The 14,470-nt window shown below is 37.6% G+C and overlaps 1 pseudogene; it reads left to right on the top strand.

Annotated features, from left to right (window-relative positions):
• Positions 1–981: 981 nt before the first annotated feature.
• LOC145017035 (BRASSINOSTEROID INSENSITIVE 1-associated receptor kinase 1 pseudogene) lies at positions 982–10,422 on the top strand (annotated as a pseudogene).
• Positions 10,423–14,470: the final 4,048 nt, after the last annotated feature.

Here is a 14,470-nt window from a genome sequence, read left to right as displayed (position 1 = left end):
TGATTCAAAGCGGGTTTATAAAATAAAATATAAACCTAACGGATAAATTGAAATATATAAAGCAAGACTTATTACAAAGGCGTTCACATAGATGGAAGGAGTGGATTTTCATGACACATTTGCACACATTGCAAAATTGGTTACAGTTCATAGTCTCTGTGATGCGGTGGGCTTGTTTAGTCTTGGGCCAGATCAAGACAATGGTGGCGGTCCACGTTAAAGGTGATTGGATCAAGTTGGAATCTCAAGTCTACGTGATGTTTTAAGTTTTCTCTAGTTGTTTCGTTAATTTATCTTTATAGTTAGCTCCTATTTTGTGGGGGTCATTAGATTACATATAGTTGTCATCGTTATCAGAACTAATCAGTTTTTAGTTTTTTTTTTAATTTGGAAATAATAAAGAGATTCCAATTCGTATCTTTCCATCATCTCACAGGTCATTCCTAGAGAACGGCATCAGTTGGTATCAAAGCTCAAGGAAGATTCAATAATAGGAGACCATGGAGGAAGAAGGTATGGGAACACCCATCGATTCGCTGGTAGATGCAATGATGAACACCAACATGATCCACAAGACGTTGAAGAGATAGCAAGATTACAACAATGGGTCAGGGACCCGGAGATGCAACATGAGGAATGATCAGAGGAGGGAACGAACACTGATCCTCACATCTGGGATGATAGGGATTATGCAAACAATCCATTCACACAAGGTGGGAACCCGTTTGAACAGAGAGAGCAGAAAACAAACCCAATCCGACACTTGGGAATCAAAATTGACGTACCAGAGTTCGATGGGAAAGCAAATCCTGATGTGTTCCTTGATTGGCTTCAAATAGTGGAATGTGTATTTGATTTGCGGGATATGTTAGATGAGTATAAGGTAAAACTCATAGCCCAAAAACTCCATTAATATGCTTCGATATAGTGGGAAACTATGAAGAGAAAGTGGAATCAGGAGGGAAAATCCAAGGTAACGACATGGAGAAGGATGAAGAAACTTTTGCAGAAAAGGTTTTTGCCACTTAATTTCCATCAAGAGGAATTCTTAGACTATCACAACGTAGCACAAAGATCATCAACAGTGGAAGAGATAATAAGCGAGTGCGATAGATTGCGCATAAGATGTGGGGTAGAAGAAGAGGAGGAACAAACTATAGCTCGATTTTTTGGAGCCTTAAAGCCCGAAATCGTAGATGTCGTCCAACTACAGCCTTACTTAAAACTCATAAAGGAACGGGCAGAACCCCAGCGAACCGGTTCAACCCGATTCGATTTGAAGGCTCGAGGAATCCAGTCATCACTCCGAACCGAAACCCACCACGTTGTTTTAAATGTGGAGGATTAGGGCATTTTTCTCGCAACTGCCCCAACACCCAACTCATGACTCTTACAGAAGACACTCCACCAAAATACGATTCTGATGGTGAAATACATGAAGATGAGGACACCAAAATTATTTTTCTCGAAAAATGAGAAGCACTCATCGCCCAACGTGTTCTTAGCATGAACCTTATCCTCCCCACCGATGATAATTGATGGATTTGAAATAACATCTTTCGCACCTGGTGCACCGTAAAGGGTAAAGTGTGTACCATCATAATTGATGGAGGAAGCTGTGAGAACATGGTAACAGAGGTAATGGTTGAAAATTTGGGTCTGAAGTTAAGATCACCCCGAGTCGTACCAGTTACCATGGTTAAAAAGGGAAATGTGGTGAAATTCAAGCACAGGTGCCTGGTACACTTTAGCATCGGGTCTCGTTATTCGGAAGAAGTTTGGTATGAGCTTATTCCCATGGACGCATGTCACATCCTCTTAGGTCGTCCGTGGCAATACGGACGGCATGTAAGTCATGATGGGTACTCGAACACCTATACTTTCAAAAAGGCAGGAGTTAACATCAAATTGGTGCCATTAGACATACGAGAATTGGGAACTAAAGCACTCATCGTGAACAAGTTGGAATTCTTAGATTTTACGAGGACCACTAGAACACCTGTATGTTTGCCTTAGTCATCACCGAAGCCAATCCCCACACTGCAGAACCGCCACATGCAGTTAGACAACTTCTCCGGGAGTTTGTGGATGTCTTACCAACTGAAATTCATGCAGGGCTCCCTTTGGTATGTGAAATCCAGCATTGCATCGACTTCATCCCCGGTGCCTCGATTCCTAATAAGCCAACATATAGGATGAACCCAACCCAATATGGGGAGCTTCAACGATAGGTCACCAAATTGCTGGAAAAGGACCTCATTCGAGAGAGTATGAGTCCTTGAGTCGTGCCCGCCCTCCTCGTGCCTAAAGGAAATAGGGCTTATTGAATGTGTATTGATAGTGGGGCAGTGAATAAAATCACCATCAAATATCGATTTCCCATTCCATGATTGGATGATCTCCTGTACCAACTCCATGGGTTATCGGTTTTCTCCAAAATTGATCTAAGGAGTGGGTATCACCAAATTAGAATGCAACCAGGTGATGAATGGAAAAGGGCTTTCAAAATAAGAGACATTTTGTACGAATGGATGGTCATGCCTTTTGGGTTGTCAAATGCACCAAGCACTTTTATGAGGTTAATGAATCACATTTTCAAACCACTCATCGGCTAGTGTGTTGTGGTCTATTTTGATGATATTTTGGTCTTTAGTCGGGAGATTTCTCATCACATTGACCACCTTCGCCAAGTTTTTAATATTTTGCGGGCACAAAAGCTATATGCCAATGCAGAGACATGTTGTTTCTTGGCCCCTGAAGTCTTGTTTTTGGGTTAACTAATCTCTGAAAAGGGCGTTCGGATAGACGAGTACAAGGTGGCAGCGGTGACGTCATGGCCTGTTCCGACTACCGTTCATGAAGCGAGGAGCTTTATGGGTTTAGCTTCATTTTATCGACAGTTCATTAGAAATTTCAGTATAATAGTAGCCCCAATCATAGATTGTTTGAAAGGAAAACTGTTTTGTTGGACTCCCGAGGCCACAATAGCCTTTGCGAAGTTGAAACGGTGCATCACTAGTGCCCCAGTGTTGGCACTATCGAGTTTTCAAATGAATTTCCAAGTTGAATGCAATGCCTAGGGCCTTGGAATTGGAGGTTTCCTCACCCAAGATATCCGACCCATTGCGTTTTTCAATGAGAAGTTGTGTGAAGCAAAACAGAAGTATAAAACTTATGACAAGGAGTTCTATGCGATCATTTGGAGCTTGGAATTTTGGCGCAATTACTTGTTACATGCTGAATTTATTCTATTTTCAGATCATCAAGCTTTAAAGTTTATTCAAGGAAAACATAAACCGAACCCCCGTCATGCCAAGTGGGTCGAGCTTTTGCAAGGGTTTTCGTTTATAATTAAACACAAGTCCGGGGTCTCGAACACGGTGGTTGACGCCTTAAGTCGTCGTCGTGGGTTTCTTACATCACTACAGGTACTGGTAGATGCATTTGAGCGGTTCGCTACCCTTTACCCTGATGATCCGTATTTTTCAAAACTATGGGTAGCATGTCAGGCAGGTCCTACTCCCGTCTACTCATTGCATGAAGGTTTCTTGTTTAAAGGAATACGTTTGTGTGTTCCTCAATGTTCGTTACGGGATGCCATCATTTTAGAGGGGCATCAAGGAGCCCTAGCTGGACATTTTGTCCGAGACAAGACGCTACAACTTGTCAAAGAGCGGTTCTTTTAGCCGAAAATGAGCAAGGTTGTCACAAGATTTGTGGAGCAATGTCACGCGTGCCATATTGCAAAGACACATCGCTCTAACGTGGGATTGTATATGCCCCTGCCTGTGTCTGAAGGGCCGTGGGAGGATGTCAGTATCAACTTTGTTGTTGGCCTCCCGAGGACACAATGATAGAAAGACTCGGTCATGGTAGTGGTGGATCGATTTTTGAAAATGAGTCATTTCATTCCATGTGCTCAGACTTATGATGCCAGCCAAATCGCACGGTTGTACTTTACTGAGATTGTTAGGTGCATGGTGTGCCCATGTCCCTCACGTCTAACCGCGATGTGAAGTTTGTTATTCATTTTTGGCGTACTTTGTGGAGGCGTTTGGGTTCGCCGCTCAATTTTAGTAGCGCGCATCACCTACAAAGTGATGGACAGACTGAGGTTACAAATTGAAGTCTCAGAAATTTGTTGCATAGTCTTGTTGGGTCCAATTGAAACAGTGGGACTTAGTTCTTCCCCAAGCTGAATTCGCCTATAATCGTTCTACGCACCGTTCCACCGGTATGAGTCCGTTTCTTATTATCTATGGCAGAAATCCATTTACCCCATAGGATCTGGCGCCTTTGCCAGCAACCGAGTACTTTAGTGTGGAAGGGGAGGATCGCTCGGCACAAATCAAACGTATTCACCAACAAGTCAAGGATCAAATTACCAATAATAACATCGTTTACCCACGTCGCGCCAACTTGCAACGGAAGAAGGTGGTCTTTCAGGAGGGAGATATAGTGTGGGTGCATCTCAGTAAGGAGCGTTTTCCAGGAGGTCAGGCTATCAAATTACAACCTAGAGCTGATGGACCATTTCGTGTGTTAAAACGAATCAATGATAATGCATATCAGATCGATCTACCTGGCCATTATAACGTGTCCGATACATTCAACGTGGCAGATTTATTGTCATTCCTTCCGGAGTTGGAAAATCCATTGGACTCAAGGTCGAGTCCTCTCGAAGAGGGGGAGGATGATGCAGTGGGCTTGTCTAGTCTTGGGCCAGATCAAGACAATGGTGGCGTTCCAGGTTAAAGGTGATTGGATCAAGTTGGAATCTCATGTCTACGTGATGTTTTAAGTTTTATCTAGTTGTTTAGTTAATTTATCTTTAGAGTTAGCTCCTATTTTCTGGGGGTCATTAGATTACATATAGTTGTCATCATTATCAGAACTAATCAGTTTTTAGTTCTTTTACTTTGTAAATAATAAAGAGATTCCAATTCATATCTTTTCATCAGCTCACAAGCCGTTCCTGGAGAACGACATCACTCTGATTGTTGTAGTTGTCAACATGATTTGATCATGCACCAGTTAGGCATTAACAACATTATCTTGCATGGAGATCTAGAAGAAAAAGAAATCTATATGAAAATCCCTCAAGATTTTTCAAGAAAAGAGGAGACTAGATTTTTCCGATTAAGAAAATTATTATACGAACTCAAACAAGTCTCACATAATTGGTATCAAAAATTCACCTCGACCTTACTAGGTATGGGTTTTAAGCAATCTTGTGTTTATCATTATTTGTTTATATATAAGCATGAGAATGCTTACGTACCAACACTTATCTATGTTGATAACATAATTATTCCGGGTAACAATGCTGACCAAATACAAGAAACCAAAAGCTATCTTAATTAACAAAGTTCAACATCGAAGGTATTGAGGTTTTGAAATATTTTTTTGGTCATTAAGATTGCATGAACTTTTGTTGGTTTGGTTTTAATTCAACACAAGTATACAATAGACATTCTTGAAGATAGATGGTTACAAGGATGTCTTCCAAGTTCTTTTCCTATGGAACAAAACTTGAAACTCGAACAAAGCAAAGAAAGTCCCAAAGTTGATGCAAGCCGGTATCAACGACTTGTTGGAAGGATTTTCTACCTTCAAGTCACTAGGTCGGATATTGCATATATAGTAAACATTCTTAGTCATTTTGTTGCTGACCCTCGTCAAATTCACATGGATGCAATAGTTCATGTCCTTCGTTATGACACCTGGGCAAGGGATTTTCTTTCCTAAAGTTGGAGGTTTGAATTTTGTTACCTATTGCAATGTTGGTTGGCTTGGATGTCCTTACACTAGATGGTCTAGAATTAGGTATTTACTTCTATTGGGAGGTGCTCCTATATCATAGAAAACGAAGAAACAATCGGTAGTCTCACGTTTCTCATCCGAAGCCAAGTACCGCACATGCACATACACATTATCTCTAATAAGCTCGAATTACATATGTATTATTATTATTTCTACTTGTCATTTTTTACATCATACATCAATAAGTTGATAAAAGTCCAAGATTTTATCAAGAAATCCATCTTTAATAAGATGCTACATTATGTCTCGATGTATGTGGCCAATTCATTTCTTCAAAGTTCAGATGAGTTGTCATTTTTTTTTCTCGTATGAACATCCGGACACATTCTAATTTGATAGAGAATAAGAGAAATTTCTATTGAAACACAATCAACAAAACGTTTCCCTCTAAATTAAACATACAAACTCAACAATATGAGAGTTATGCAACATAAATTATTTGATTGCATCCAAAAGTAAATGAAGAACCATTATTATTAGGGGAGAAGTTGTGACATCCCCATTTTCACAACTAGAAAAGACCGGTTTTGGTTATGATTTATAAAAATCAGAGTACCTCTTTTAATAAAAATGTTGCGGAATTTGTTCCCAGAAAAACATGATAAATACGTTATCAAGCATTTCTGAAGAAATGTATTTTTATTCAGTTTTTAAACATTGGGATGTCATCATCAATACAGAAACATAAGCATAAGCAAAACTTACATTCATTTACACTAGTGATCTACATCTCTTTTAAATCCCTCAGGGTAAAGTAGCTTCATATCGACACATGTGATACAAATAAGTTTGAGTGGGTCAGGTTGGGAAACCTAGTGAGTACATAGGGTTTTCAACCCACAATAATATAATTATTATGTTAAATATCAAACAATCAACCCAATTACTCATCCCCATTATCTTCTTTACTATTAATGATCTACCCTAAGATTCAGCTATTCCTCGTTCATTCATTCCTAAGGAGTATCCTAAGGAATCGACACTAAGTCTGCATAGTCGCTAGGGTTTATCTCGTTTATTGACAGTATCGTTTTCGAGAGTCCACTCGCAATACTTGTCAATGGGTTTTTAGAGTACACCGGGTGAACACATCGTTCACAACACCTACATGTTGCGAGCCTGGTAGTGCTCAACTAGACTGTCTAGAATAGTCTGTGGTTGTCATCCATACTCTGGTAGATGATATGGTCATCACTTGGGTCATCGTTTTGGCTCATCGCTTAGGTCATCGCTTCGCATCATATTTTATCACTCATATATCATTGCTCATCATTCATCTCATCTTTCATCGCTCATCGTTTATCTCATCTTTCATCACTCATCATTTATCTCACCTCTAATCTATCCATGTTTTACCTAACACATTTTGTAGATATAAAAATAAATATACAGTATAGATCATTTAAAACATGTATAAAACGTTTCATCCAGCATAGACAGCAAGTATTCAGACAATATACATACATAGAACGTAATTTATATAAAATACTTCATATATATGTGTAAGATGAAAGTAACTATGCACTCACCTACAAAGGTGGTGACTCGGTACTCGAACAGCACTTCGTTTACTTTAAAACAAATTTCCGTTGATAAAACCTACTATCATTTCCACTATAGTTTAGTCTAAGAGGGTGTTTGACATTGCTTTTAGAATAGCTTTTTAACTTTTAACTTTTTTTAAAAAGTTAAAAAAAAAAAAAAAAGGCGAAAGATGTTTGTATAGGAAAAAAGTTCTTTTTGGAATCACTTTTTGCAAAGAGGAAAAACATAGGCTTCCAAAAGTCATATTTTGTGACTTTTTGGGATTTTACATATAAAGTTAGACAAAAAGTGATTTTATTAATCGAAAACATTTTAAATATCATCTTTTGCAAAAAGTCCTTCTATGAAAAGTCCTTCTACCAAAAGAACTTTTGATATTCAAAAGCAATCCCAAACACCCCTAATGTTCAACGAGACTAATTAATAGTCTAGCTATTATTACTATTATATAAGCATTGAAAAATACTCTTCACCCACTATGTACAGACAAGGGCCATACATGAAACACTGGAGGGCAGGATCATTTTGGCATATAGCAAATCTGAAATCCAACAACCCAAGCGGCCCTTCAAACCGGATTCCCCGTACCCCGAGTGGTTAAAAATATATTATAACGATACTTATATAACCCATAATAATAGCTCAAATAATTATTATAAGGTCCTAATAACATTACTATATTTAAATAAAAGCTATATTAAAAATTAGGTAGGCGTATCTTACCTACGAAGGGGGTTTGGCTAGAAGACGTGCTTTGCAGGGGCAGAACTTCCGAGCCGAAAGCTCTTCTTCTCGGAGCCGTCGAGCGCTCCGGGGATTTCTTCTAACACTAGGAGAGTTTTTTTGGGAGGTTTAGAGAGAGTGTAGAGAGAAGAAAGAATGGGAAAGGTGTGAAAAAAATAAGGGTGGGAGAGGTTCTATTTATAGGGTGAAATATGGCTGAACTTGGTGCCACATGTCACCATATGGTGGTAAGACTTGGGGAGAAAGTAATGGACAAGATTGTGCCACATCACCCATTTTCATACACTTCCGACTTCTAAAATCCATAACTTTTCGCATACGAGCTCTTTTTTTGACGTTATTTATATCCATGCTTAGGTAAAAACAAGATCTATAACTTTCCTTTTGACTCCGTCGGTTAATTCTCTACCGATCTTAAATTTAACAGTAGAAGGTGACTACACTGTCAAATGTTCGTGTAAAATTAATAACTTATACATACAAACTCTGTTTTCGTTTGTCTTTTTGCCGTTGAGTTCCTATTAATAAGATCTTCAATTCTCATTTAGGTCACATTGGCCAAAAACCGCTCGATCTAGAATTCAAGTTTCGGGTCGTGCACTGCTTGGCCAAATCTTAGAAGAATAATAACTTCTTCATACTAAGTCAGATTTGGGCATTCTTTTTATGCACGCTCTCAATTTAACGTATATTATAACTTTTGTTTAGATCACTAAGGCCAAAAAGTCATCTATCGTAAATTCACTATTTACGTCGCGTAGTGTCGTACCGGTTTTGTCGTGAAACTTCGACGAGCCATAACTTCTTCGTTATAACTCGAATTTTGACATTCTTTATATGTATGGAACCCTTGTGACATATTCTACAACTTAGTTAAGATTACTCCTAAATAATCTTCCATCAAAAACTCATTTTTGATGCTCACTGTCTCTAAATTGACTAGCCCGGATCTACAGACATTATAGAAGTTACTTAAGGCTTAGGTAGGTCCTAGGACCTACCTAAGGTTCTACATTCATATAGAGTTTACATAGTAAAATTTTAAGGACCTACCTTAAAAAAAATTTAGGACCTAGCTTAGAGCCTTTCGCATGAACGTAACAGGAACAAACATGATCTATAATTTTTTATCAAGTCAAATGAGATGTTAGATACAACACGAATCAAGAGCTCATTAAAAAGAGATAAAAAAAACACATAGAAAAAACCAAAGAATCAAAAACATATAAAGAGATAAGAGAAATGTGTGATGGTGTTAGTGATTGAGAGGTCGAAGCATGGCTACAAGTGAAAAGAAACAATACCTTTATGATTTTGACATGCATGATATTATCTTGATTGTTTTTATGATATCACAACGGGTAATGTGTGTTGTTAACCAAACAAATTTATGTTAGAGTTATTATTTTTGATTTTATGTGTTTTAACATTATAATTTTATTTTGTTTAATTTGGTTTTTCGTAACGGTGGAATATATATGGTTTTGATAACAATAAAACTTGCTAGTTTGTTATAGGTTTTGTTTGTGCTCATTTTCTTAGTTAGTTATGAAGATGCTTACAATTCATATATCGTTTGAAGGGTAATATACTATATATTAATATCTTGTTATGACATGTTCAAGTCTTCTTTCATCCGGTCTTATTGCATTCAGGTCTATCCTATGTATAATCGTAAGAAATTTTTATGTATAACTATCGAATATATGTTAAAATATTTAAAGGTATACATCCTGACTCGTCACAAAGTATTATTAATCCTTCCATTTTATCGAGTTCATGTAATTAAGGAACCATGTAATTTTCTGTTCTAGATTTGCCACTGATTATTATTTAACTTCAATACAAAAATTAAATTCCCCGTTAAAATTTCATTCAAATACAAGCCTGGGTTGAGCTTATCCTAACATGCCTTTGTTCTCATCCCAATCAAATCATATCTTTTGAACAACGGAAGAAAGTTCAAGTCTTTTTTGTTCAATGATTGAGTTTGAAATTGTGTAGGTGAAAGGACTTTCCGGAGATAAGAAGTTGGAGATACTTGTGGACACGGATTTAAATGGTAATTATTTGAAAGAAGAAGTGGAAGAATTGATACACATAGCTCTATCATGTACACAAGTCAAACCAATAGATCGACCCAAGATGTCACAAGTTGTGAAAATGCTCGAATGTAACGGTTTAGTGGAAAGGTGGGCCGAGTGGCAGAAAGAGGAGATTTTGGTGCAAGAGTTCAGCCACATACATATTCATTTCAATCCAGATTCAACTTATAACCCTAGCAATGATCACTTGTCTGGCCCTAGATGATCGAAGGTCCATCTATCTCACTTTTTATAGAAAAAAAATTAAACAAATAACACCGATAGAGTGATGCTTTTTCCACTTACATCTAAACTTTTTACAGATTTTCATTATTTTTTTTATTGTGACACCCCTCCTAAATATACTCCGTGGATCTTTAATATTTATCCTTTATTTATTTTTTCCCTTTCATTTTTTCAAATATGTTGCTATTTTCTTGAATATTTATGAGACAATCATTTATCCATATATCATTTCAAATTAGAAAAAGTTGATAACCTTAACAAAAAGTAGTACAATAAAAATAGTACACTTTGTATGTTTTTTATTATATATATATATATATATATATATATATATATATATATATATATATATATATATATATATATATATATATATATATGAACGCTACAACTAAATGAGACCCACAAATTTAAAAGAAATCAAAGGTAACATTGATAAATCGGGTACTAAAGGTATCGGCAATAAAGATTTGGATGGATTAACGTAATTATAAGTTAGAAGATTGAAGTGCCGATTTTCAGCAGAACTAGTCTTAATGATTTGATTTCAGATTCGATAGGTACTTTACGCTATTTATGCTAAATAAACTGAATAATAAATAGAATTTGTAAGTGGAGATGATTTCTTTTGTGGACAATGCGCTTAAGTGGTATCAATCGGAGCATCAATGACGTCCATTCCATAGGTGGGAAGAGATGAAGATAATTTTTCTCATACAATTCGAATCTTGTTCCATTGGATCATTAATCGAATATTTTTTGGATCAACATAAACCTGTGGAAGGGAGCAGATTAAATGTATTGGATTCAAAGTCGGTAAACCCAGTTTTATGGACTTAAAGACGCAAGGCCCAATGTGTACATAAATTGGAACTATTGGTGAAAAACCTACATGATAGTATAGGCGATTATCCAATTTAGTACTGCTATTAGAAGCATCCACATTCCACAATGCATATTTGAATAGAAGAGTGAATAAGGTGAGATGTCTAATTAGCATTTAGTGAATTAAACCCTATCATTGTGAAACATCATGTTGTCGTCCAGTGGATATGTCGTCCGATTAATATGGAGTTCAATGACCATTGAACTCTTCAACGGGGAAATAAAACATTTTCAATATTAAATATGTAATAAAGTATATTTTATAAATAGATTATATTAAGCTTTATAGAATACAATGTATTGTAGGAAAATGTTGATAGAGTTGTATGAAGAGTAGAATAGTGAGATAGCAACTCATTAAATTCTAACAAGTTCATTGTGGATGCCTTATGAAAGGATCGCTGCAATGAGAAATTCGATCATGGGAAAAAACTATAAAAAATAAAGGGAGTATTTTGAATACTCAAAGTCCATAGGAATTTGAACAACATGTGTAACCAAAGTTGGAGTATTCTAAAGTGGAAGTTGAAGTAGTAGAAGTTGGACAAAAGATTGAGGTATGTTTAAATTAAATGAATGGATTCTTGAGAAAAATTAATGGTCGAACAGTCAAGTTAGTGGACATGAATTTGATGTTGTAATAGCTAACCTAATTAAGCATAAAAGATTTTGCACAAGGCACAATTCATTGACCCTAAGAACATTTCTATCATCATGAGTTTTTCTAAAGATGATGAAGTTAAAGAAAGGACTATATTGGATTTGGTTTCCTAAAATTGTTAAGAATTTGGATTGGGTTGAAATGATAAGCTCATTTGTAACACCAAAAAATTTCAAAACAATTTTTTCATTTAAAATCACATATTTCTCATAACACATTTCACGAAAATCTTATTATTTACAATTCATAACTCCATAATTGTTTGATTAAAATCCAAGATCCTTAAAAACATGACTCTTTCGCTGGTGTGTGCAATCAAGTCAGTGCCTTCCCGCGATCCTGAGAAAAACTTGAAAGACATAACACATAACATGGTAAGCACGAAGCTTAGTGAGTTTCCCAAACTACCACACACACATCTCATTATCCACTCGAGGCTATATCATTGTAAGACCCTCCGGTCAATATGTCTTAGTGGGACCCTCCTATCCCATACTCGGGTGGACCCTCCGGTCATAACTCAGGAAGCTCATAATAATAATACTCAACATAAATCACAAAGACATAATGCAGAATATCACAATACACAGATAAGCACATAAGATATTTCATTTGCACAACGATACCATACATGCTAAGTATAGTGAGGAAACTCACCTTGCAAGTAGCAAGCAATTATCCTCGAACTAGAATCTCGAACTCGCCACTGCCTATCACATAGCGTAAATATCTCTAATTAATACTCGATTCTCGACTCTAAGTAACCAAATGTTATCCCTCTCTCTCTCTCTCTAACTCTTGAATTGGGCAAAAGACCATTTTACCCTTCCATGGTCTCCATTACTCATGTTGACCGAACCCTAAAGTTAACAGAAGTCAAACTCGAGTCAATCAATCCATTTTTGACCCGACTCGTCGAGTGCACTCTTGCGACTTGTCAAGTCCCCTTGTTTCCTCAGAAGTCTCAAGAAAGTCCAACTCAACTCGTCGAGTTGACCCCCAACTCGCCGAGCTATCGCACAATCAAACCTATCGGGACAAACCCTTACCGACTCGTTGAGTCAGGCCATGGACTCGACAAGTCCCTTCGATAAGATTCCTCATTCAGACGATTTAAGGTAGATCCATCACTCCAAACACTAGATCTACCATCCTAAGGGTCGATTGTCACGTAAAGCTACAATCTTTACATTCAAACATGGAATATAAGACTCATAATGCCAATACATGCTCCCACAAGCTCACCAACACAATAACTCTTTAAGTTATTGAATAAAGCTTGAGCCTTTAGACCCATCTAGAACTTACAAGGTCCAGATCTGAAGTCTAGTCCTAGAAAGGGACTCCATGTACTCATATCTCAACAAAAGGTGATAGAAAAATATATTCATCAAAACATGAGATCTAATCACCAAAAGCAGAAAGGTGAGAAATTTTTACCTTCTCCAGAAGCTCTTGGATGAAATAACACTGATCCACTGGCCCCCTTCTTGTTCTTCGATGAATCCTTCCCTCCTCTTCAAAAGAAATGTACCAAAAGACCCCAAAATTAGCTCCTTTCACACACTCTAGCTCAAAAGGATGTTAGGGTTTACTCTCAGTGAAGTTGAGCCACAAATAAGGCTATAAGTTCCCTTATATAGGCCCCAACCTCGGGGAAATTAGGGTTTCTCTGCCCAGCACCTACTCGGCGAGTCAGCTCTCTGACTCATCGAGTCCACCCATTAATTCCATGTGGCCAACCCGACCCTACTTGGAGAGTTGGACTCACAACTCGTCGAGTCACTCCATAAATCTCAAAGATAACGCACATTAATGCATCTGAAAATCTAGATGTTACGATTCTCCCCCACTTGAATTAGATTTCGCCCTCGAAATCACTCCTCAACCACACATAGATTGAACCCAATAACCCGAAAAGCACCACTGAGAGGATCTCATACCACATCGGTATCTTTCTTCATGGACACCTGAATCCAAACTAGAACACCCAAAGCCGGAATAACACCGACCCCTCTGCCGCTACGATACCCTTCTGACTTTCCAGAATCTGGAAAATCTAGTGGCCTGTCCAACTGCCAGACTGCCCTCTCTAGATATCACCATGCTATTTGCTCCTCGAATAACAGACTCCGATAACTCACTGCCCCTCTAATTCTCTCGTGGCTACTGGTAGAAACAAGTCAAAGTCCACAATCGGCTACCGATCACTCATACCAGACATACTAAATGATCCAAATCACTCTCCAAGGAACAAAAGTGATCTCATCTCACAAGGGACTCATCCATTGTACTGTTATTAGAACCCAACTAAACAATGAGCTCTCAACACTGTCCTAAGACATAAAAATAATCATGCTCGCTCAGAGGTGTCCTCTGACATCTAAAATCATAAGCCCCAGCTTCCTCTCCTATATCCCTTTCAACAGTGAGTACCAGGTCAACTCCTGACCCCACAGTTGAACCTCCAAAGGTTACTCAT

The sequence above is a fragment of the Lactuca saligna genome, chromosome 9 (genome assembly GCF_052625555.1).
Source record: "Lactuca saligna cultivar CGN05327 chromosome 9, ASM5262555v1, whole genome shotgun sequence".
NCBI lineage: Eukaryota > Viridiplantae > Streptophyta > Magnoliopsida > Asterales > Asteraceae > Lactuca > Lactuca saligna.
The sequence above is the reverse complement of the archived record's forward strand: the minus strand, read 5'-3'. Positions and strand labels throughout refer to the sequence as shown.